Source organism: Symsagittifera roscoffensis, chromosome 8 (genome assembly GCF_963678635.1).
Source record: "Symsagittifera roscoffensis chromosome 8, txSymRosc1.1, whole genome shotgun sequence".
NCBI lineage: Eukaryota > Metazoa > Xenacoelomorpha > Acoela > Convolutidae > Symsagittifera > Symsagittifera roscoffensis.
In genome coordinates this window covers 24,883,324-24,908,027 of record NC_087069.1, presented here as the reverse complement: position 1 = coordinate 24,908,027, position 24,704 = coordinate 24,883,324, and positions in this window count along the sequence as shown.

Genomic DNA, 24,704 nt, shown 5'->3' with positions numbered 1-24,704 from the left:
ATTGGATGATGTTCTTAAAAAACTTTTAAAAAGTAGTGAAAATTGTCATCCACGTTTGTTTTGCTAATGAAACAAGGAGGTGATGGCATTTTCCTTAGCAATCATTCATAAAAAAATGAACTCAACGACTTTGAGGCTAATTGAGTGTCAGTTGCGGAATCCAATGATGTCGCCAAGAAGAATGCCTGTGCTCCTTGAAAAATCCCACTGAAAATAGTGAAAAAACCCTACAGACAGTTATTGAACGCAAGAAAAACTGAAAAAGACTGACTTGTTTTTTGAAAAAAAAAAGAAAAAATATATAGTTGCCCTTAAAGTTCTTTCAATTTCTAGAACATTTTATTATGGTTTTGAGGGAACTAGATCAATAAATAAATTTTTTATTCGCTGGGAAATCTGAAAACCAAACACCACTTTTGAATCTAGATGATGACTATGGTATCAGTAAGGGAGTTTACCTTCTTTTCAACTTAAAAAGTGAACTGAACATAAAAAAATCAAAAGCCAAAACGCAAAATTATAAATTTAAGCCCGATTAAAATTTAAGACTTGCTTAAAAAACAGAAAAAAAAATCATTGCAATCTTTTTAAGAGTCTGAAATATGTTCATTTACTCTGCATCATTTACAATTCAACAAAACTACTTGACCTACATAAAATAAATCACCGAGGCGAAACTGCGCTTTGCAAACACTAGCAAGAAAACGACCAAAATCAGCTCTAAAAAGTGAAGTGAAAAAAAAGAACTAAATCTCAACTTGAGAAAACTTTGCGTACGCGACAGAGTCGAAACATTAGCCTTGATAATGAAACACTCGCGTCGTTCCCAATCAGTCTTTCATGCTCAATAATTCTAAAGACTAGCCTCAAAAAAGTAGACAACAGTTGCAACGAAAATTCCAATAATACAGATCAAGATTAGAAGAAAAATGCCCTTAAAACAACTGCCCTTTTAATGGCAGTTGTTTTGTGGCAGAAAAATGCCCTTTTAAACAACTAAGTTGAAAAAAATATAATAATGTAACGACAAAAACCTTGTTCTTTGTATTGGATGATGTTCTTAAAAAACTTTTAAAAAGTAGTGAAAATTGTCATCCACGTTTGTTTTGCTAATGAAACAAGGAGGTGATGGCATTTTCCTTAGCAATCATTCATAAAAAAATGAACTCAACGACTTTGAGGCTAATTGAGTGTCAGTTGCGGAATCCAATGATGTCGCCAAGAAGAATGCCTGTGCTCCTTGAAAAATCCCACTGAAAATAGTGAAAAAACCCTACAGACAGTTATTGAACGCAAGAAAAACTGAAAAAGACTGACTTGTTTTTTGAAAAAAAAAAGAAAAAATATATAGTTGCCCTTAAAGTTCTTTCAATTTCTAGAACATTTTATTATGGTTTTGAGGGAACTAGATCAATAAATAAATTTTTTATTCGCTGGGAAATCTGAAAACCAAACACCACTTTTGAATCTAGATGATGACTATGGTATCAGTAAGGGAGTTTACCTTCTTTTCAACTTAAAAAGTGAACTGAACATAAAAAAATCAAAAGCCAAAACGCAAAATTATAAATTTAAGCCCGATTAAAATTTAAGACTTGCTTAAAAAACAGAAAAAAAAATCATTGCAATCTTTTTAAGAGTCTGAAATATGTTCATTTACTCTGCATCATTTACAATTCAACAAAACTACTTGACCTACATAAAATAAATCACCGAGGCGAAACTGCGCTTTGCAAACACTAGCAAGAAAACGACCAAAATCAGCTCTAAAAAGTGAAGTGAAAAAAAAGAACTAAATCTCAACTTGAGAAAACTTTGCGTACGCGACAGAGTCGAAACATTAGCCTTGATAATGAAACACTCGCGTCGTTCCCAATCAGTCTTTCATGCTCAATAATTCTAAAGACTAGCCTCAAAAAAGTAGACAACAGTTGCAACGAAAATTCCAATAATACAGATCAAGATTAGAAGAAAAATGCCCTTAAATGAGCATGTTTGTTTGCCAGTTAGGTCCGAACACAAAGTAGGTTCATACTAATACACTACTCTTGCTAACTTGCTTTTTATAATGGTTTTTTAAGAGTAGAAAATCAACCATACACATTTTTTGAATAATAATGTTTTCGGAGCACATATTGGGAGGTTTTGACACAAAAAAGGTATTTTTTTATGCGCGTTCCCTGCAGAAACAATTGAAATCTTCCAAATTTCAGTTTTGCAATCAGAATATGTAGTATTAAAGTTCTTCGAGATTCCAAAGGTCTTTTGACTCTTTTTTGATAAGTATCATCAATATGAGAAAATTGGATCATTGGATAAATTTTTTTTTCCTTCAGGAAATCTGAAAATTAAAATTTTTTACCCTCCTTTTTGCCCCATTTATTTCAAAAATTTATTGATAAATACAATTAACAATTTCTCGAGTTTAGACAAACTATGAATAATCAAATGAATTTTATAGAATCTATGATACCGGAAAACAGCTAACAAAACTTTTTATAGTCTTTTCACATCCTTCGTTTTTTGATTGTTTCGTTATCAATTGGGTCAATTAATTTTTGGTATGTTGGTTTTAATTAATTTTAGAAAGAAACTAATTTAAAAAATCTAGAAAGAGAAAGATAGTTTATCAGATAGAATACCCATTAAAATTTTTTGTTTTTGAAATAGACAAGCTTTTATTGCACTAGACTAGTTCCAAGACCTCCTTTGTTTTCTTGAAGGACAAAATATCATCGCAAATTATTGGAAACAAAACTTTAGGTGAAATTTAATTTTTCAAGTTTTTGGTTTTTTCTTTTTCATCGCAAAATTTACAAATCATTTTTCAATCTACCAATAATCCAGATAAAATTTTTTTAATAACAATGGCTTGCCCTACTATTCGAAAACAGAAATGGTCCTCATTACCTAGCGTCCAGCTTTATCAGATCAAAAATCATTGGGTTCAGAACTTTGAATTAGTCAAAATCTTATTAATAGACAAATATGAAAATTTCAAAACTAACTTTTTTTAAAAAGAAAACTGCAAAATCTTTTATTCCAAGCTGAGAAGTTTGACGCTCAGAGCTTATGGTTCTATGCAAATCAACCGGTTTGCTTCTGTTAACTTTTTTTTTTCATTTATGTAGTTCAAGAAACCAAAAATCGAAAGAAAAAAACAAGTATGAAGGAGTTGTTTTTAAAAAAATATTGCGTTTTTTGCGATATTTGTCCAAAGGACGTATTTGGCTAACGGAGTTAGCTGGAAAACAAAAAGTTTCAATTTTCATCTCGGTTCACGATTTAGACATACAACGGAAAAATTCACATTTTCAAAAAAACGTCACTAGAGCTTCTCAAAGATATTTAAAGGTGTTATATTTCTTATCTGAGCGATTAAAGGCTTTAACGGACAGTTTGAGACAAAAAAAATTGAATGTTTTTCCAGGTTTTTTTTCTTCATTTTTTTGATTTTTTCAAATTTTCACATGAACTTTTGAAAAGTATTACATCTCAGTTTATAACAAAATCAAAAATTAGCTAGACAACGGCTTGCCCTAGCATAGGAGAGCAGAAAAGATCCCCTTAAACAGTTTCGTATCTTATTCACATCAAAAAATATCGGGATCGGAGCCTCGAGCTAGTCAAAAATCTATTTTCAGAAACAGGTTTGCTTAACTCTAAACTTGTTTAGCTTGGAGTTAAACAAACTTGGAGATAGTTTAACTCCAAGTTTGTTTCCATTCCAAGTTTGTTTAACTTTTTGAGTCTGAGTCAGTTTCGGTTTTTCTCTCCTGCAGTCTGAAGAAATCTGCTTGTTCATTTGGTCTACTGAATTTTGGGGGTAGAAACAAACTTGGAATGGATTCAGTAGTTCAGTTTGATTTTAGAAGCGGTTTACTTTGATTTGGAATGAGAAATTATTTGCACTAGTAAAATTTACAGTTATTTTTTGTTTATACCTGATACTCTAATCTGAGGCGCTTTGCTTTTCTTGATTGGGAGAGATATATAAATCCGTGGTATATCGAATCAGTTTTAATAAGTTATAAAACTTTATAGCCTTTGCAAAAACTTAGTTTCAATTTTGCCAACTGACCACATAACACTACTACAGGAAAAATAAATTATAGAAAATCTGAGTACTTTTCAATGCGGTTAATTTTTAATTTAGGTTGCACAAGGACGCGCAATGACGTATCTAGCTGCATTGATTTTCAGCCAATAAAAAACTATTGTTTTGCGGCGTGATTATGAAATAATTAGTTGCATCGAAAACTATCCTAAAAAACACCACCTTTTCGCGGCATGATTACAAAGTTTTAACACTCGGGTAAACGTATTTGATCATTTCTGAACATATTTCCTTCCGAGCGCTAGAAAAAACTTTTTCTTAGAAAATGTAAAAATGTGGGAAGTTACTAGGGCAGGGTATGGAAGTTTCATAATAGTATCAGCCTTTCGCAGTTGTACAAATGATCATTTGCAGACTTCAAATTAGAAAATGAGCCTGACATGTGGGCCTGATATCATCTCATTTTTATGGACAAACTGCAGATTTTTATAAAGAAGATTCCATCAAAAATTGTTATAAATCCTATGTGCATACTTCAAGAAACCAAAAATCGAAAGAAAAAAACAAGTATGAAGGAGTTGTTTTTAAAAAAATATTGCGTTTTTTGCGATATTTGTCCAAAGGACGTATTTGGCTAACGGAGTTAGCTGGAAAACAAAAAGTTTCAATTTTCATCTCGGTTCACGATTTAGACATACAACGGGAAAATTCACATTTTCAAAAAAACGTCACTAGAGCTTCTCAAAGATATTTAAAGGTGTTATATTTCTTATCTGAGCGATTAAAGGCTTTAACGGACAGTTTGAGACAAAAAAAATTGAATGTTTTTCCAGGTTTTTTTTCTTCATTTTTTTGATTTTTTCAAATTTTCACATGAACTTTTGAAAAGTATTACATCTCAGTTTATAACAAAATCAAAAATTAGCTAGACAACGGCTTGCCCTAGCATAGGAGAGCAGAAAAGATCCCCTTAAACAGTTTCGTATCTTATTCACATCAAAAAATATCGGGATCGGAGCCTCGAGCTAGTCAAAAATCTATTTTCAGAAACAGGTTTGCTTAACTCTAAACTTGTTTAGCTTGGAGTTAAACAAACTTGGAGATAGTTTAACTCCAAGTTTGTTTCCATTCCAAGTTTGTTTAACTTTTTGAGTCTGAGTCAGTTTCGGTTTTTCTCTCCTGCAGTCTGAAGAAATCTGCTTGTTCATTTGGTCTACTGAATTTTGGGGGTAGAAACAAACTTGGAATGGATTCAGTAGTTCAGTTTGATTTTAGAAGCGGTTTACTTTGATTTGGAATGAGAAATTATTTGCACTAGTAAAATTTACAGTTATTTGTTGTTTATACCTGATACTCTAATCTGAGGCGCTTTGCTTTTCTTGATTGGGAGAGATATATAAATCCGTGGTATATCGAATCAGTTTTAATAAGTTATAAAACTTTATAGCCTTTGCAAAAACTTAGTTTCAATTTTGCCAACTGACCACATAACACTACTACAGGAAAAATAAATTATAGAAAATCTGAGTACTTTTCAATGCGGTTAATTTTTAATTTAGGTTGCACAAGGACGCGCAATGACGTATCTAGCTGCATTGATTTTCAGCCAATAAAAAACTATTGTTTTGCGGCGTGATTATGAAATAATTAGTTGCATCGAAAACTATCCTAAAAAACACCACCTTTTCGCGGCATGATTACAAAGTTTTAACACTCGGGTAAACGTATTTGATCATTTCTGAACATATTTCCTTCCGAGCGCTAGAAAAAACTTTTTCTTAGAAAATGTAAAAATGTGGGAAGTTACTAGGGCAGGGTATGGAAGTTTCATAATAGTATCAGCCTTTCGCAGTTGTACAAATGATCATTTGCAGACTTCAAATTAGAAAATGAGCCTGACATGTGGGCCTGATATCATCTCATTTTTATGGACAAACTGCAGATTTTTATAAAGAAGATTCCATCAAAAATTGTTATAAATCCTATGTGCATACTTTCGAACAATTTCAGGCAAAGCTTGTTCTGATCTTTGTTTCTCTATGCATTGAAATGGGAGAATAGAGTTTTGTACTATGGACTGTACTCATAGAGTAATTTCAGATAAGGTACACCGTCTATTCGTCACGTTATCTTATTTTCGGCCGAATGGATTTGTGCAACTTTTTAGTCTAATATCATTCGTAATCTTACTCTTATATCTCCTAGTCTGAATAGATCAAATGTATACTGGTATTTACGGGGTAGTTCTTGGAGTTTATCCGGAAGGAGAAAAACTGTATTCTAACATTTATTCAAATTACTCTGGTGCTGAAACTACAATTAGTTTCGGCACGTAACAATAAAACTCAATAAAACTCAAGAGCTGTTTTTTCTCGAATGTTTTTTGTAGTGAACGACGGGTGAAGTAGTTTTCTTTTAGAGATTTGAGCCGTGAGAGAGAAGAATAACGTTTGTTCGTGTTCCATTTGTTGGTCTCGTTTGATCGTGGATCTTCTTGGGTGATTGAGTCAAGACTTCAGGATTCGCTGAGCTTAGAGCAATACTACGTTGAAGATGACCTTTCTCTGTGAAGTGCCAGGTGACTAGGATCGGTATGTGAGATCAAGATTGACTTGGCCATTGTTCTGTTTCAATGGTTTTTCTTTGCTGACTTGTTGAGTTCATAATTTAAATCCTTTGAGGGTAGTGACAACGGCAACAAACCAATAGATTTGCCAAACCAGAGTTGGAATGTAATTGAGTTTTCATCTCATCTTGCTGCTCGTTCCTCTGGATCTGAGAAATCTTTTTCATCATATTGCAGTTATGTATCTACACTTCGTTAGTGAAGTCGGTTTTTAGTTATCATTAATTATTAGTTATTTACACAAAACCGTTTTTATTTTAGTTCGGTTACTCTAAGGATTCGCTCACCCTAGAGCATTTCTAGTCAAAAATAGAGTGTGGGTCACAAAGCGTGGTTGTAGCGCGGTGGGTTAGGCCGGCTATAGAGCATGCTCAAGACAACCCTCTGGTTGGTGATGCCAGGAGTATACTTTTATCTTCTCTTAGGGCAAAGTCTCTTTTTGTGTTCAACCTTTTATTTCTTTTTTTTTCAGCTGTTTTTCTCGTTTTTGTTTTGGTTGTGTCCTTTTCTCAAAAAGAGATTTTTGTGTTTTGGGTTTGTCATTTGACTTTTTAGTTTTTTTTTTGGTTTCAATAAAACTTGAAATGAGTTTCAAAAGAATAATTAACCCAGTTTTAATCTGTGTTTAATCCGGTTTGGGTACTGTGGGACTTTCTTTCTTATTCATGCTACTAGTTTGGGGTTTTGTGGCGTTAGAAAGCTGCATTGGTTAGTTTAAGTTTACCCTCATAATTCTTTCCGACAGGGTTAAAGCAAAGTTTGGAACGGATGAAAACAACTTAGAGTTGTTATCAGTTACATTTGAAACTTGAAATTCAATTAATAAACAAATCTTAGTGGGAAAGTTTTCGAGTTTAATGAAACAGTGTGTGAATAAAGGGCGAGTAGGGATAGATTTAAATTTTCTAAAAGAATCGTCACGTAGAATCGATTAGTTTTCTTCTAATTTAAATGCAATTCTTATGAATTTACTGCTTTAGTTTTTTAAATTCTACTGCTGTTATATCGAAATTTAGTGTTTCAATAGTTTACTTTGTTTGTTAAATAGGATTTTAAAAGCTCTCGAAACTTGTTTGCATCGTTAGTTGAAACATTTAATTATGATTACAAAGGAATGTCATCATCAACAAATCTGTTTGGAAATTTAGTGCGAATTGCGAATTGTGTCAGATGATATGATGAGTTTCGCAAACATGTGAATGATGTTTTTAGTTTGAAGCTGAGGCCAGAGAAGCTCTAGCGCTCGGGTGATATTTAGTTCTTCTTTGTCAAGCGAGAATTTGTGCGATGTGTTTTGTAGTGAATTATACAAATTAAGGTAATATTTATTGTGATGTATGTATTCTAGTATGGGCATTTCAATGGGCTGTATATTTTTATGGGGGAATATTAGTGGGCGGGAGTCATCAACATCGAATGATTTGGTTAGTGGGTAGAATATATATATTTGTCGAATGGGATCATACTTACGGAGGATGTCATGAAGATTACTCTTTTATATACAATAAGTAGGACTTAGGAAGTATGGTGAAGTAAAGTTGGAGTTAATCAATGTAAATCTGTGTTGTGAGTTTGTTGGTTGGTTTGTTAGTTGTAATGTGGTGTTGGATGAACTTATAATAGGTGTATGTGTGTGTCAATTTTGTGCGTAACATAATTTCATGCGAACAGTGTAAATCTCCTTCCTTAGGTGCGAGGAAGTGAAAGGTTAGTCCAAAGTGGTTGAACTTATTGCTTTTAGTGCAATGGCGATGATGTTGTCAAATTTTTTGTTAGTACAATCTATATTAAATACATATTCTGACTTGATAAAAAAAAATTCAGTTAATTGAGTGCTAGTGTTAGGCTCGTCTTCAATAGCTGTGTCCTCCATGTAGCGTGTAATAGCGTGGACATCATGATTTATGTAAAATATGTTAGCTCGTGTTGCTATAAATCTGTTTAGTGTCTGATTACGTCCTGTAGTGGTGTTTCTCATGTGGTGCGGTTGCTAGTTTGTGTAAGCGAGATTGGCATAGTTCAATATCGGCGGAATTGTTGAATAGGGGAAGTGCTAATAGAATAAGAAAGTGGTCTTCTGAGGTCTAAGAAATATGTCCAAGGAATGTAACACGGGCGAGAAAGAAATGTGAAATATCTTGGGCTGCTTTCATAATTTTTAGGTAAATCTGATAATATTTGTCTGAAACACTAAGCTTTTTGTGTTTTTTTTTGTGATTGTATAAAAACATTCGTTTAGATATGTGACAAAATGTAAAGAATTTTGGTCATAAAGACTAAAAAACTGCTGGTTCTATGGAAAAAACTGTTGTTTCTTTGATATTCAGCAACCTACTCAATCAATACGGAATACCCACTTCACGAGGTTGAAGCCGCAGAAAAACTCGTGAAAAAACCTCACTTTAAATTCTTTTTTCTACCGGATAGTGAATGTGGTCAATGACTTTGTTGAGATGTAGAGTCACAATGTTATAGACTGATCAGAAGTGTCAAGCAGTCAGAAGTGGATCTTTTTTTATCAGGTTATGGTAATCAAAATTCAATTTTCACGTTTCTTGTTCGAGGTCTTTGAAATGCCGTTGTTCTTTTCGAGCATAAAGTGCAATAATTTTGAATGGATTTTTGCTCCTTTTTAGTGATTCCCCAAGGGGTAAATTGAAGTCTCTTAATATTACTACTAGTACTATTACTACTACTACTACTACTACTACTACTACTACTACTACTACTACTACTACTACTACTACTACTACTACTAATACTACTACTACTACTACTACTACTACTACTACTACTACTACTACAACTACTACTACTACTACTAATACTACAACTACTACTGATTCAATAATATTGAAGATAATTGGGAAATTTTACAAAATTTCAAAACAAAGATTGCAAAAAATTGTCAGGTTTTTTTAAATCAAATTAAATGAACAAAAATTTTAATCATTGCCACCGTTAAATTACTAGAAGCTATCGGTAAAAAAATCTCCTTACATTTTTCTGATTAATTTCAGTTTTAAAGATCAAAGGCAACACATTCAAGTAACAAAGTAAAGCAACCATATTTATAAAACTAGGCGACAAAAGTGGAGCCCTGCAACCATGAGTTAACTAAAAGTCAATAGAAAAAAATCAATCGATAGATTTTTTTCAGAAATTTCTTAGATAAACTTCACTTGCGAAGCCACTTAAGGCAATACTATTAGGCGTTTACAAAGCAATTGAAACAAAAGACGATTAATATAATTAAGAAGTGCAACAAAGATTAACTAAAAATCATCAGCAAACAATTCAAGCTGCAGTGCCACAGCGAAAAACAGTTCCAAAACCAAAGTTTCATTATCATCACTTGGCGGTTGTTACGTTTTAAACATCTTCATAATGCTCGGAAGAAGCATGTTCCCTGGGGCAGCTAAAGCTTAAAAATCATTTAGTTCGGTCGTTATTATGCTCTTTACACTAGCATCAGCTTAGTGTGTTAATACGAACATTTTTTACATTTTTTTCTATCATTGAGTACAATAACTGAACTTCACAAGCCGCTTGTCGGGTTTCAGAACTTGAAATTCACGAAAAACCACTGACTGCTTAGCGTTAATTTTTTGATGATTTTTAGAAATTTTTTTTGTTTTAAAAATCTTTAACGTTCAAGCCCACGTAGGGGAGGGTTTTTTCACAAGGGATCTTTTTTCAAGGTTTGTATCGTATGCCGATTGCCGCAATAAAATTAATTTTTCTTGTTCATCATTTCGCGTAATTTGCCTATTTCCGGTCTAAGGGGCTGTTTTTCCAAGTGCTAATAGCTTACGGTCCAACCGGCGGTTTTGTTTCAAATTATGATACAAGATGTATCTTGTCATTACCTATCATCCCTCTAAGTTTCAGTTCCCTGCGCTCATTGGAAGCCGAGAAACGAGTTCGGGTTGGATTTGTTTATTTAGGGCAAAAAACCGGAAGTTGGGGATCATAGGGGTCTGGGGTTCCAAACTTAAGCTTTCCTTGACTAGGCCTAAAACATACTAAAACTTGAGCCCAAAAACGCCGCTAGTTTCCGAGTTCTGAGAGGGCCATTTACACTTCCGGGGACCGTTATCACTTGCCCCCCCCCCCCCCCCCAAAGGGTCTGAGGGTTCCTGTTTTTGTATGCCCGGGTCAAATCATCTCATAACATTACCTTTCTTAGTTTTGATTTGGGGGGGTTTCGCCGATTTTGTCAAACTTTGTTTTCTGGAATATGAATGACAATTTCTGCCAACCTGATCTGTTTTAAGCTTGACCAAATGTTTACTTAACTTATCGAATAACCACTCTAGCTACACGTACTTGAATTTTGAAATGTAATTTTGTGTGCAAACCGACATTACTTTAAGATGAACTATTCTGAATAATCTAAAATTGTAGTTTTTCTTGAGGCTGGATCTAACGACCGTGAGGCCATGCTCCGCAATTTGCCCCGAAAAGACCGTTATGCATTCCGCCGCAAGGACTTATCCATTTCTCTTTCCAATCATACACTTTATCGTTTCGGGCAGGTAGCGTTACACGACGGAAACGCTGCCTCTACCCTGCAAGATTTGCACGAAAATGAATTAGATCACCAGGGTGGTTCGGTACGTCTCGATTGGACCGCATCCTCGAGATTCTACTCAAAGTCGATAAGAACCCACTGTCGAGCCGTCAGCGGTGCTTGCAACGGTTGGCAAATTCTTCCTCCGATCATGATCGACGACGGACCGATGAGGTACTTTAGTTTAGCACCAGGGAAACGTTGTGCCGGAATTTTAACCTCAACATGTGCAATAACCCATTATCAACGGAAGATAGCCCCACCGTGAACTTAACAACGCACGAACCGATCACTCTTGAGTGTGCTCGACCAAATTTGAAATGTTTTCTTGATTGTATTCACTAATTGCTGACAGGTAAACCTCATAAATCTACACGGTTGGAAGCCGAGTTGATCAAACAGCAATGGGAACAGTCATCTCGTTACAACTCTTTTTAATTCCCCCTTTCAATCCCGGGCAATCCCTTCTAAACAGGGGAAAATTGAAATTGACTTCACGTACTTGCCCAGCTGTTTGGGTTTCAATTTTACGAATACCGCGCTGAAGTAGACCAACCCAGAAGATTATTTGTAGCAGGAAATTACCACGGCCGGAATGGCTCAGAAGCCCTTTATTTGTGTTATTGTACCCAAACCGAGGGACCTCAGCAGGGTAAGGGACATTCGGTCCTTATCCCAGGAATGAGGCCAAGACTTTCTTAGAAAAGCCTAGAATTTCAAATTGTACAGACTTCCCTTCCAGCTTATTTTTCTCCCGAAAAATTGCTCGGTATTACATACCTCCCTCGCTACTTAAATGATTTTAATCTCTGGGGTAGTCTCACATAGGCTTGACTTCTACCTAGCCTTTATTTCCCTCGCATTCTTATATTGGTTTTTTCCTCTTTTGAAATGCGCTTTATCTGCATCCAACTGTCATTTTTCTCTATTACGAATGAAAGAACAAGTTATTACCATCCCACTTCCCTGCTATCGCTGTTTATTTAAGATACCAACTTAAAATAATTTACCACCATTTTGTAATTCAATCACCTAATTTTCAATCGCTCTGATCAAATCTCCAACGAACTTGAGGTAAGTTGCTACTGAAGGGTCGTGCATCTGATGTATAACATATCTTCTGCGGTAGCGAAACCAGGGTTCTTTTCTCTTTTTTATTTCCTTTCAGCTAGTGGGGTGCTTTTCGTTTTCGCGGGACAAAAAATTTTCATGTTCTAGCCAAGATGTTCACTCGACTCATCAGCTTCTCCTCTAAAATCTAATTATCGTGGTTTGTCCACCCCGTTGCCAAACTACATGTGGTGGCCTTGGTGAGGAAGCGGGCGGATCGCTGTGTGATACATAACATCAATGTGATGTTCGTTAATTGTCCTGGCTGCTAACTAACCACTCGAGGCAATTTTTTAAAACATCTTAGCCTATTATACTCAGTTCACTCTACTAATTGTCATTTTGACCTCGTATTCTATTTTCTAGCTTAGTCATTAATCACAGACCCACGTGGTGGTCCCCCACTAATTGGATACACAGTTAACCGCTACGTTACTTAGATCAGGATAACTTGACTTGGGGACTCAAGCAATATTTATTTTACTCATCTGGGTGTGAGCCAAACTCTTATGGTGCTAGTTTTGTTGTTATGAAACGACGAGTTGTCAAATTCGAGGTGGAGTCGCACCCTAATATGATTAGTTTAGCAACAAATACACGAATGTTTAGGTATAGTTTTTCTTAAAGTTATCAACTCACGACCGGTCGAACTGGCTCTCTCTCCAAAATAAGAAAGTGGTCTTCTGAGGTCTAAGAAATATGTCCAAGGAATGTAACACGGGCGAGAAAGAAATGTGATTTATCTTGGGCTGCTTTCATATTTGTTAGGTAAATCTGATGATATTAGTCTGAAACACTAAAATTTTTGTGTTTTTGTTGTGATTGTATAAAAACATTTACTTGGATATGTGACTAAATATAAAGAATTTTGCTCATAAAGACTAAATAACTGCTGGTTCTATGGAAAAAACTGTTGTTTCTTTAACATTCAGCAACCTACTCAATCAATACGAAATACCCACTTCACGAGGTTGAAGCCGCGGAAAAACTCGTGAAAAAACCTCACTTCAAAGTCTTTCTTCTTTCGGATAGTGAACGTGGTCAATGACTTTGTTGAGATGTAGAGTCACAATGTTATAGACTCATCAGGAGTGTCAAGCAGTCAGAAGTGGATCTTTTTTTAACAAGTTATGATCATCAAAATTCAATTTTTACGTTTCTTGTTCGAGACCTTTGATATGCCGATGTTTTTTTCGTACATAAAATGCAACAATTTTGAATGGATTTTTGCTCCTTCTTAGTAATTCCCCAAGGGGTAAATTGAAATCTTTTACTATTATTACTAGTACTACTACTACTACTACTACTACTACTACTACTACTACTACTTTTACTACTACTACTACTACTACTACTACTGATTCAATAATATTGAAGATAAATGGGAAATTTTACAAAATTTCAAAACAAAGATTGCAAAAAAATGTCAGGATTTTTTAAATCAAAGTAAATGAACAGGATTTTTAATCATTGCCACCGTCAAACTACTAGCAGCCATCGGTAAAAAAAAGTCTCTTAATATTTTTCTGATTAATTTCAGTTTAAAAAGATCAAAAGGCAACACGTCCAAGTAACAAAGTGAAGCAACCATATTTATAAATCTAGGCCACAAAAGTGGAGCCGTGCAACCATGAGTTAACTAAAAATCATCAGCAAACAATTTAGGCTGTAGTGCCACAGCCAAAAACAGTTCCAAAACCAAAGTTTCATTAACGTCACTTGGCGGTTGTTACGTTTTAAACATCTTCATAATGCTCAAAAGAACCATGTTCCCTGGGGCAACTAAAGCTTAAAAATTATTTAGTTCGGTCGTTATTATGCTCTTTACACTAGCATCAGCTTAGTGTGTTAATACGACCGTTTTTTTTCTAAGTTAACTCGCGAATAAAGTGTTCATTAAAATGCTCACTTATCTGGAAGTTTCACTGAAGCTGTGAAAATGCATAGCAACTATTCTCTGCTTAAATTTTGGCTAGTGTTTTATCTTCGATCTACAAACAAGCTTCCGTGGCTGATTGGTTAGTGTGTGTGTGACTCTTAATCTCAAGGACGCAGATAGAATCTCAGCCGTAGCGAGGCTTATAATTCGAGGCTTATTGTTTTTCTTGTTGTACTATATAAAGCTGATTTTTTCCGTGTTGTCGCTAGTGTTGTCGAAGCGAAGCTTCGTCTCTGTGTTCTTGTGTGTTCTTGTTGTTTGTTAGATCTAAAAGGTTCTTGCTGCTTTTTTGAATGCTGCAAATAAAATTTCTATCATTGACTACAATTACGGAACTTCACAAGCCACTTGTCGGGTTTCGGAACTTCAGTTTCACGAAAAACCACTGACTGCTTAGCGTTAGTTTTTTGATGATTTTTAGAAGTTTTTTTGTTTCAAAAATCTCTAACGTTTAAGCTCACGTACAAAATCTCTAAGCTATATGACATGATTCATCAAAATTGACATTTTACAATAAAGAAAAAGAATCCGAAAACTTTTTACAATTTTTATGAACTTCGGAACTGTCTTAGGACTTTTTTATGAGAAAATTGTAGGATAGTGGAATTTCTCTACACTTTTGAAAGTTTCTAAAAGTAGATTTGGGGGATTCTTTCGCAAGTTGTCCCTTTGGCAGTGAATTCAGCGGGGCGACCGAGATTCACTACTTTCTACAATCCGAAAGAGTTGACTCGGTGGCAAAAATCCTGTACTTTTTTTGTTGCTTGCCCCTTTTGTGAATTGCTTTTCCGGCTGTCTTGTCTACTCGACACAATCGCAAGAACTTCTAATTGTAATTTGATTCAGATGATTATACGTCTGATTACAGAGGGCTCTGAGTGGCCAGGTTATAATCTAATAATCGAATCATAATGAAAGGGTCTGCGATTTATCAGCATTAATTGCCTAACTGCAATTAACTTCCAGCATACTCCACTAATACTGAACTATTATCTCTCTAGAGAATCTCTGACGAGAAGCAACTATCTACTATTTCTGATACAGTTGTTCTCTTACTTCGAAAACCAACTACTCGATTCGCTGGCAAAAATTCATCTGACTCCTACAGGCTCTCCGGTACACTCCAATTCCTTATCTTTCTTTACACTTAGTTTTAGTTAAGTCACGCCGCCCTTCTCTATCAGTCATGACATCCGCTTAAACCACCCGTCCGCACATGTTTTAAGGCTATATCCCTCACCCTGTCAGTTTTGCGACGTGCCAATATCGGTTTTTTATCAACCTTTTCACGCCTATTAGATATCAACTAATTCTTTGCCTCAGTGACTTCAGCCCTCGAGTTCAACTCAACCTCCAAACCATGCTATGTTTACTCAATGTTCCTCCCAAGGTCTTTCGTTTAATTATTCCGTTAACGTTCCTGCCTCCCAAGGGAAGGGGGGACCCTTTTTTATGGGTAGCTAATACATTTCAGGCATCTAAAAATTCTATTTGTGCTCTACTCCCAATCCAATCCCGAACTTCTAGCTATCAGCGGAACGTAATATGTCTATATTAGGGGTCAAATCAAACCAAAAAGTTACCTCCGAGAAGCCAAGTAAATTCCCCGTCCGTTTATATTATTTAGGAGACCTATATCTCATGCTGCGGTCCTTTTACTATCAGATTGCTCTGCGACTACTTTTCTTTAGTCTAATTGAAATGCTTTTAAAGATCACTTGCCAAGCTAAACTGACCCAATTATTTACTGGCCCCAGTCCACTTTGAATTAAATCCACTTCTCCAAGGTTGCGATGTAAAGCTATATCTCTATCAGCTTCTGCTCTAGTTCCCAATAAATAGGCTTTCCCCATCTTTTGCAAGGTGACCCATTCTCATCTCCAGGGGTTGGGCTAGGGAATATGCCACTTTCCGGTATTAATCTTGGGGCTTTGTCAAAAAGCCGAAATGTCAACTTAAGGTCACCCAGTAGTCAACAGGGGTCAAACTTCCATATTTTGGGTTCAAAATCCCATGGGGGTCCTAACTACCAAGTTTCATTCATATCCCATTAATACTTCACAAGTAATACCATTTCTAAGGTCCATAATCACTTTTTCCGGAAAAGTACTTTTAACACCGGAAGGAGTCGCCGGAGGGTTTTTTTTCACAAGCGACCTTTTTCAGGGTTTGTATCGTATTTCGATTGCCGCAATAAAATCATTTTGCCAACGTTCATTATTTCGCGTAATTTGCCTATTTCCGGTCTAAGGGGCTGTTTTTCCAAGTGCTAATAGCTTACGGCCCAACCGCCGGTTTTGTTTCAAGTTATGATCCAAGATGTATCTTGTCATTACCTATCATACCTCTGAGTTTCAGTTCAGTGCGCTCTTTGGAGGCCGAGAAACGACTTCGGGATGGGTTTGTTTACTTGGGGCATAAAACCGGAAGTGGGGGGTCATAGGGTTGAAATGTTTTTTTGAAATGTTTTTTTGAAATGTTTTTTTATTGTATTCACTACTTGCTGACAGGTAAACCTCATAAATCTACACGGTTGCAAGCCGAGTTGATCAAACAGCAATGTGAAAAGTCATCTCGTAACAACTCTTTTTAATTCCCCCTTTCAATCCCGGGCGATTTCTTCTAAATAGGGGGATTGTTGAAACTGACTTACGCGTACTTGCCCAGCTGTTTGGGTTTCATTTTTACGAATACCGCGCTGAAGTAGACCACCCCAGATGGTTATATGTAGCAGGAAATTACCACGGCCGGAATGGCTCCGAAGCCTTTTATTTGTGTTATTGTACCCAAACCGAGGGACCTCAGCAGGGTAAGGGATATTCGGTCCTTGTCACAGGAATGAGGCCAAGAATTTCTTAGGTAAGCCTAGAAATTAAAATTGTACAGTCTTCCCTTCCAGCTTATTTTTCTCCCGAAAAATTGCTCGGTATTACATACATCCCTCGCTACTTAAATGATTTTAACCTCTGGGGTAGTCGCACATAGGCTTGACTTCTACCTAGCCTTTATTTCCCTCGCATTTTTATATTGGTTTTCCTCTTTTGAAATGCGCTTTATCTGCATCCAACTGTCATTTTTCTCTATTACGAATGATTGAACAAGTTATTACCATCCCACTTCCCTGCTATCGCTGTTTATTTAACTTAAAATAATTTACCACCATTTTGTAATTCAATCACCTAATTTTCAATCGCTATGATCAAATCTCCAACGAACTTGAGGTAAGTTGCTACTGAAGGGTCGTGCATCTGATGTATAACATATATTCTGCGGTAGCGAAACCAGTGTTCTTTTCCCTTTTTTAAAATTCCTTTCAGCTAGTAGGGTGCTTTTCGTTTTCGCGGGACAAAAAAATTTCATGTCCTAGCCAAGATGTTCACTCGACTCATCAGCTTCCCCTCTAAAATCTACTTATCGTGGTTCGTCCACCCCGTTGCCAAACTCCATGTGGTGGCCTTGGTGATGGAGCGAGCGGATCGCTGTGTGATACATAACATCAATGTGATGTTCGTTAACTGCGGGTGGAGGGCCATTTCACCAACATCGTCAATGACCCTCCATTTAATTGGCGAATTGCGGTTATACGAAATGAAGCTGGACGACGTGAAGTTATCCATTGAGTTGACATAGACAATTTTGGTGCTAGAGATACCTTTCTTGCACCCATATTTGGTACAAAAATGTGGCTCCCCAGCGAAGCGAAAGAATTTGCGGCGTTACCAGCGGAACAGCATAACTATTAATCATTAATGGAATTATCTTATACCGTTGTATATGTTTATTAAAACTAATCGAAATTGTAAATTTTTGACTAGTTCTTTTTTCTTCTTTTTTGTAAGCTTGTAATCTAATTGTCCTAACTACCCACTCGAGGCAATTTTTAAAAACATGATTGCCTATTATACTCAGTTCACTTTACCATTTGTCTTTTTGACCTCGTATTCTATTTCGTAGCTTAGTCATTAATCACAGACCCACGTGGTGGTCCCCCGCTAATTAAATACACAATTAACCGCTACGTTACTTAGATCAGGATAACTCAAGCAATATTTAATTGACTCATCTGGGTGTGAGCCAACCTCTTATGGTGCTAGTTTTGTTGATATGAAACGACGAGTTGTCAAATTCGAGATGGAGTCGCACCCTAATATGATTAGATTAGCAACAAATACACGAAGGTTTAGGTATAGTTTTTCAAAAAGTTATCAACTCACGACCGGTCGAACTGGCTCTCTCTCTCTCTCTCTCTACCCACTCGCCATCCTCCTCATCACAGCGTAGTATCCATCATAGCACTGGTCCCGATTCTCGGCCCTCGCCAAGAAACACTCCTCCACTTCCCTCGGACGTAGTTGATTCCTCTCCCCATCGAAGGCGTAATGGTCGTATCATTCGTCCCAGTAGTTCTCGAAGCGTTCGCCTCGTCAAACGATGAGCTCTATGGGAATCTGGTTGGTAGATAGAACTGTCCGCTGAACGATTTTACTCTCGACGGGCCCTGGGGGTAGCTGCTTGGCCTTTGTGATTTTCTGTCATAAGGAGGGTCGTGTTTTGGTGGCAATATATGTTGTGATTCGCGCATCCTTAGCTCGCAACAGTTCGAACGCTCGGGATTCTCGTCTCGTCATCCCCTGTATAGTACATGCGCATTTCGACTATTCTTTTAGAAGCATCGCCAGTAGACGCATGCAAACATTGCCAGGGTGGTCAACAGAACCCATATCACGACCCCGTAGCGCACGAGTCTGCTACGTAGTATCTGCCAATTGAAAGAAGTAAGCTTCCGCAAAATTTAATCCGCGAAGGGTTTGGCAAATTCGGCCAAAACATCCTCGTCCACGGATCCTTCCGGTAACTGGATCAAGTTGAGACGGAGTGCTTCGACCATATAACTCCGTGCTTGTTTGCGTAGAACTGCCGAGTTCACCACGCCGGGAAGATTTCTTTCCGCTTCCGCCATAGTTGCAAACAGGGTTTGGATGAGGGGATGCTGCTTAATGGTAATGATTATGCCCGTATCGTACTGGCAAGTTCTCGGGTCGGATACCAGCACCAAAGCACCGTCCGTCTGGTGTTTCGATTCGGCCTTCGCAACTCCGTTGTAGAAGGCAGCTCTGACAGCCTGCTATTGGCTGGCCACTTTCTTTAGCCCCCTGCTGTAGTTGAACAGCCTGTAGTCGTCGACCCGTGAAGTTACTAAGTATGTAGAATCTTCCAGATACGTGGCCGTAGGAGTCTCGGGTAAGGCTAATACATCCTTCCTGAGGGTACAATATCAACGCAGTCGTTGGCAGGTCGAAGAAAAGACTAGCCAAACACGAAGACTCGCTACTACGGAACATAGCAAATGGTCTCAAGCAAAGATTCAAGCGGTTGCTCCCACTACAGTGTGCCGCAATGACGTCCCTCGAAACCTCCGCAAAATTGTCGCGATGCTCCGATACTAAAAGGGGCATGTGTGAAAATTTGTATTGAGTCGCTGTGGTTCCTCCATCTGACGGCTGAGGAATGGAAATTGCTCGATACACTTCATGTAGTCCCATCGTGTGATGAATGGGGATGTTGACAAGCACTTTGATCCCCGTTTCTGTGATTACTGTCGAATGTACGAGCTCGAATGCGTAGTAAGTCATCAGCTCAGTCTTGGGAATGACCTCTTGCATCTTGTCCAGGTGGATTCCGTCTAGAATGTCGGTCTGGACCTCCGGGCTCCGGGGGTACCAAAGTTGCTGGTACGGATCAGCGGGCAAGTGCGCTCAACGAGTCATCCAGGTTGTAGCCGCAGTTGTGCACCGCCATTTTGTAAGCAATCAGCTCTCCACGTATGGTGCCCAGGGTCTGTGAATGATTCGCAACGACATTGGAGAACTTCACCGCAAGGCTATAAATGGAAGCCCATTGATACTGGTCACACGCGCTCTTCCGATTTCGTTGATCGTCGATTTCGTTGATCAGGCTCAGGAGTGTCGCAAGGAATAGCTCAAAATTTGTGTTGGAATCATGGGAGATTAATTTCAGCTGGGTTTGGGTCTTACTTAAGGAGGTGCAGCTTTTCAACCGACTCAAGCACAATTGTCCGGACTGCGCCTTCCACAAAATAGGCCTCCTCTCCCAATCGATCCATTCTCGAACTGTCGCCGCGTAAACCAAAGAAGGAGAAAAAATAGCATAATCCATCCTTCAGAATAGGAGCGAGTATAATTGCTGCGGCGACGCCTCAGAGCGCCGGCTTCATCCACCTCTTGTCGCGTGAAGCCCCCTCCTCATGTTTGTCCACAAAAATTGTAGCTCGATTCCTTATCTCCGCCAGTATCGACTCAACTTCGTCTATCTCATACTCAATTCCCTTGAATGCCAAGTTGGTAATGTTGATTTAAGCCTCCGTAGTGCTCAGGTCATCACAAACCTTTCCGTCGTGTTCCTCCCACGTCTTGGCTAACATGTACTGGTGTTCATGAAAAGTTAGGTCGAGGAGGGTCCTGTTGATGGCCGGTACTAAGGTAAAAGGTACTGAAACCCAGTTCGTCTCCATCGCACTCGAAATGATGAGAGGGTGTCCTGCACAAACGCTGCTCCCGCTGTTTGGTTGATCGTCAACGCTGAGGAAGAAGCGACCACGAACAAGAGCAGAAAGGCCAGAATGACCAGCAACGAGCCCCCTCTCACAGTTCAATTAATCATTTAAACAGCTCGAGGATGAGGGGAAAGACTGGGGTCCATGGGCGTTCCCATCCACGTTTCCTTATTAATACAGTCCCTTTCCCAATTAATACATTCCCCTTAACAGAGTTGCCATTTTATAAATTGAATATCTTCCTTACAGGTGATAACTACAATTCTGGTGTAATATTCGGTCTATCCCCTACTATAAAATTTTAGGTTTAACATCATCTAACAAGTCATTTAGTCTGAATAACAATTATTGGGGCGAAACTGCGGGGCGGGAGGTGAAAAGTAAAAACAAAACGATTTCAGTTTTGTTGAGGTGGAGCTATCCCCTTTCGAATTCGTCTAATCCGAAGCGGACTCCTGGAATTCGGCTATCCCCTTTCGAATTCGTCTATTCCGAAGCGGACTCGGTTGGGTCGGACTTCTTCTCTAACATCGAGTCCCTTTCCTTCCCGGCATTTCCACTCCTTCTTCATTTGGAGGGGCCAGCATTTCGCTTTCGCCATTAACTTCAGTTTCCATCGCGTCGTAGGTCTCTGTGTCATTTCCTGGTTGAGTCCTCTCCTCCGTTGGAAGCAGTTCCTCTTGGTTACCGGATCTCATCCGATGCGGTGGAGTCGGGTGAGGAGCAGGTAGTCTTATCGGCCGTATCTCGTTTGGCCTCCGGTCGTCGACTCTAGGTCATCATCTTGCATTCCTGGCTCATCAAAAATCCGGTTGATCAAAAAGGTGTCGGGCGTTTGCTGGATATAGCCTCATCAGGTCGGGATTCTTCCTCTACATAGGGTTCCAGTATGTTGAAGTGTAGGAACCATGTCTTGCCTGGTGTGGTTAGCTTCGCGAACTTGTATTTAACTTTTGCCCAGACTTTTGCCAGGACGACCCAAGGATCTTCTTTTTGGCCCACACCCAAACCTTGTCTCCAATGGAGTAGGGTTGGCCGTGAACTCTTTGTACCAGATTGGAAGGTGTGGCCCCCTTCGTTCTTTGCATTGTAGTGTTGTACACGAAATGGAAATGGGGTAGCACGGTGTCCCACGTCTTTGGATTGTCCGCACAGTATTTTGAAATGTCTTCGGCAATCACCCTATTATGACGCTCCACTTGGCCATTTCCCTGAGGGTGATAGGGAAGGTCCGGGACTTGTCTATCCCTAAGAGTCTGCACATCTCGAGGATGAGACTGCTTCCAAAGTTCTTTCCCTGATCCGTATGCAGCACATTGGGTGCCCCGAACTTCAGCACCCAATTCTCCACTATCTCTCGGGCTACCTCCGCCGAGTCTGTGGACACTAGTGGTACAGTGACTTCATTTTTAGTGAACAAATCCGTCATGACCAAGATATGCTTCTCCCTCGTCTGGGTTGCAAGTGTCATGGGTCCCAAGATGTCTGCTGTGACCGTGTTGAACCGAATCCCCACTTTAAATGGCACCAGCCCAGCAACTCTTTTTTTCCTCCAGTGCTGCGTCCCGCACATGTTAGGCACCACTGGACCTTGTTTTCAACGTCTGTCCTCATCGATGGCCACCAGAACTGCTGTCGTATCTCCACTAGAGTCTTTTGCTAGAATTGCTAGTGCCGCGAAATGACCCTCGCTGGTCTGAGACAAATGTAACTGACTAAGTATCTTTTTGCGTCCTACTATGGGACTACCGTCTGAAGTACAGGTCGGGAATCGTCCTTTGGGAACCAAGTCAGCTCGTTCCATCTTGTCCAATATGTCAGCAACTCGGGTCCGTACTGGATTGCTTGCTCCTTTGGGATGAAGTTCGTCCCAATGATGACATATCGCCAGATTCTCCATCCAGTTCGGCCCAGTAGAATACTCGAGCTATCGACTCATCCTCTTTTTGAAGAGAAGAAATCTCAAGGGTTGCACGTTCCCAGGAAACTGCCACATTGTCTTCTTGTGACTCGCCGTCGCTGAGAATAGCTACAATATCTCTCTCAGGCCGGCCAACCCTTCTCAAGGCCTCTTCGAGTGTAATCGCCTGTGGACAGGGACCAAATGCCTCCTCTTTTTCGCCAGGTAGCCAATCTGGTCCCTTTTCTATCATTCTCGAGAGACCATCCGCGTTTCCATGCTTGGCTCACGCTCGGTTAACAACTTCGAAATCAAACTCTTGCAGCTGCTGCTGCATCCTGAACATCATTCTATCCGGCTCTTTTTGCTTGAAGAACCACTGCAAGCTTTAGTGATCCGTCTGGAGAACGAATTTTACACACCAAGTATGGGGTTGAAACCACTTGACTGCTTGGACTACTGCCAGAGCTTCACACTTTGTTGTTGAATAATTGGTTTCGGTCTTTGAGAGAACGCGGCTGGCGTACACTAGGGGTCGTTCTTCCCCCTGGATGATATTAGAAGTATTGCCCCAGGACTGGTGTTACTCGCGTCGGTATCTACTATGAAGCTGCCATTGTAATCGGGAAACTTCAATACAGAGGCCGTGATTAGCTCTCTTGAGACGTTCAAAGGCTGCCTGGCATTCGTCTGTCCACACAAATGGCACCTTTTTCTTCGACAGTGAAGACAAGCGACTTGCTATACCGGCAAAGTCTCTCACAAACCGGCAGTAGTAATTGCAGAAGCCTAGGAAAGATCTCAATCCCTTCACGGTTGATGGAAATGGCCAGTTGGTGACTGCCTCTGCCGTTTTCGGATCGACTTGGATCCCCTCACTTCCAATAATGTGGCTCAAATAGGTGACCTCCCTCTGCATCAGCCTGCATTTCTTCGGTTTTAGTTCCAATGGCTGCTCTCAAGAGTTGAAAGGTTGCCCAGAGGTGAGCAAAATGACTCTCGTCTGACTGACTGCAGACTAGAACGTCATCCAGGAATACCAGAGCCCACTTCTACAAGTGCACCCGAAACATTTCGTTCATCAGCCGTTAGAAAGTCCCTGGAGCGTTGGACAATCCAAAGGGCATCATTAGATACTCGTAGAATCCTCCATCGGGGGTGACTAATGCAGTCTTGTGTCGATCATAACCACTGGCCAAATCTAGGGACTAAAAGTATTTCTTTCCTTTCAAAACGTCGAAGGTCTGTTGTATCAGGGATTGGAAACTTATCTTTGATCGTCACAGCGTTCAACTTCCTATAGTCCACACAAAACTGCCAGCTTCCTTCTTTCTTCTTCTGTAGGACAATTGGCCAACTGTAGGGACTTTTGAGCGGCTGAATTACTCCTTTATCCAACATGCTCTGCACCTCCTCTCGGATAATTGGCATCTTTGCCGGAGAGGCTCGAGGAGAGGGAATTTTGATGGGGCCCGTATCCCCCGTGTCAATCCGATGGGTAACTAGATTTGCCTGCTCCAGCTCTACATCGGTGAGGGAGAACACGTCCCTGTGCGATCGGATGAGTTCTAGGGGTCTATTTTTCTCAGCCCCCGTCACAAAGGGCGCAACCAACTCCAAGATCTTCTGAACATCTTCTTCCAAGTGGCGTTCCGCTTGCGCTTGGAGAGGTCGACCTCATCCCTGATACTGATCACCTGGACAAAAAGATCTTCTTCTGTCCAGCCCTCCATTCGATACTGATCACCTGGACAAAATGATCCTCTCTGTCAAGTCTTTGCATTCTTCTGCTGGGGTAGAGTTTCCGTGGCGTCTGCTACTGGGTTTTGGGAGTCTGGGACTACTGAGGGCCCCGGAGACGTGGCACGTAGTGGTTCGTATTGTAAGGGGACTAATGATCCTTCTTTCGGTCCCGTCCACAAGTT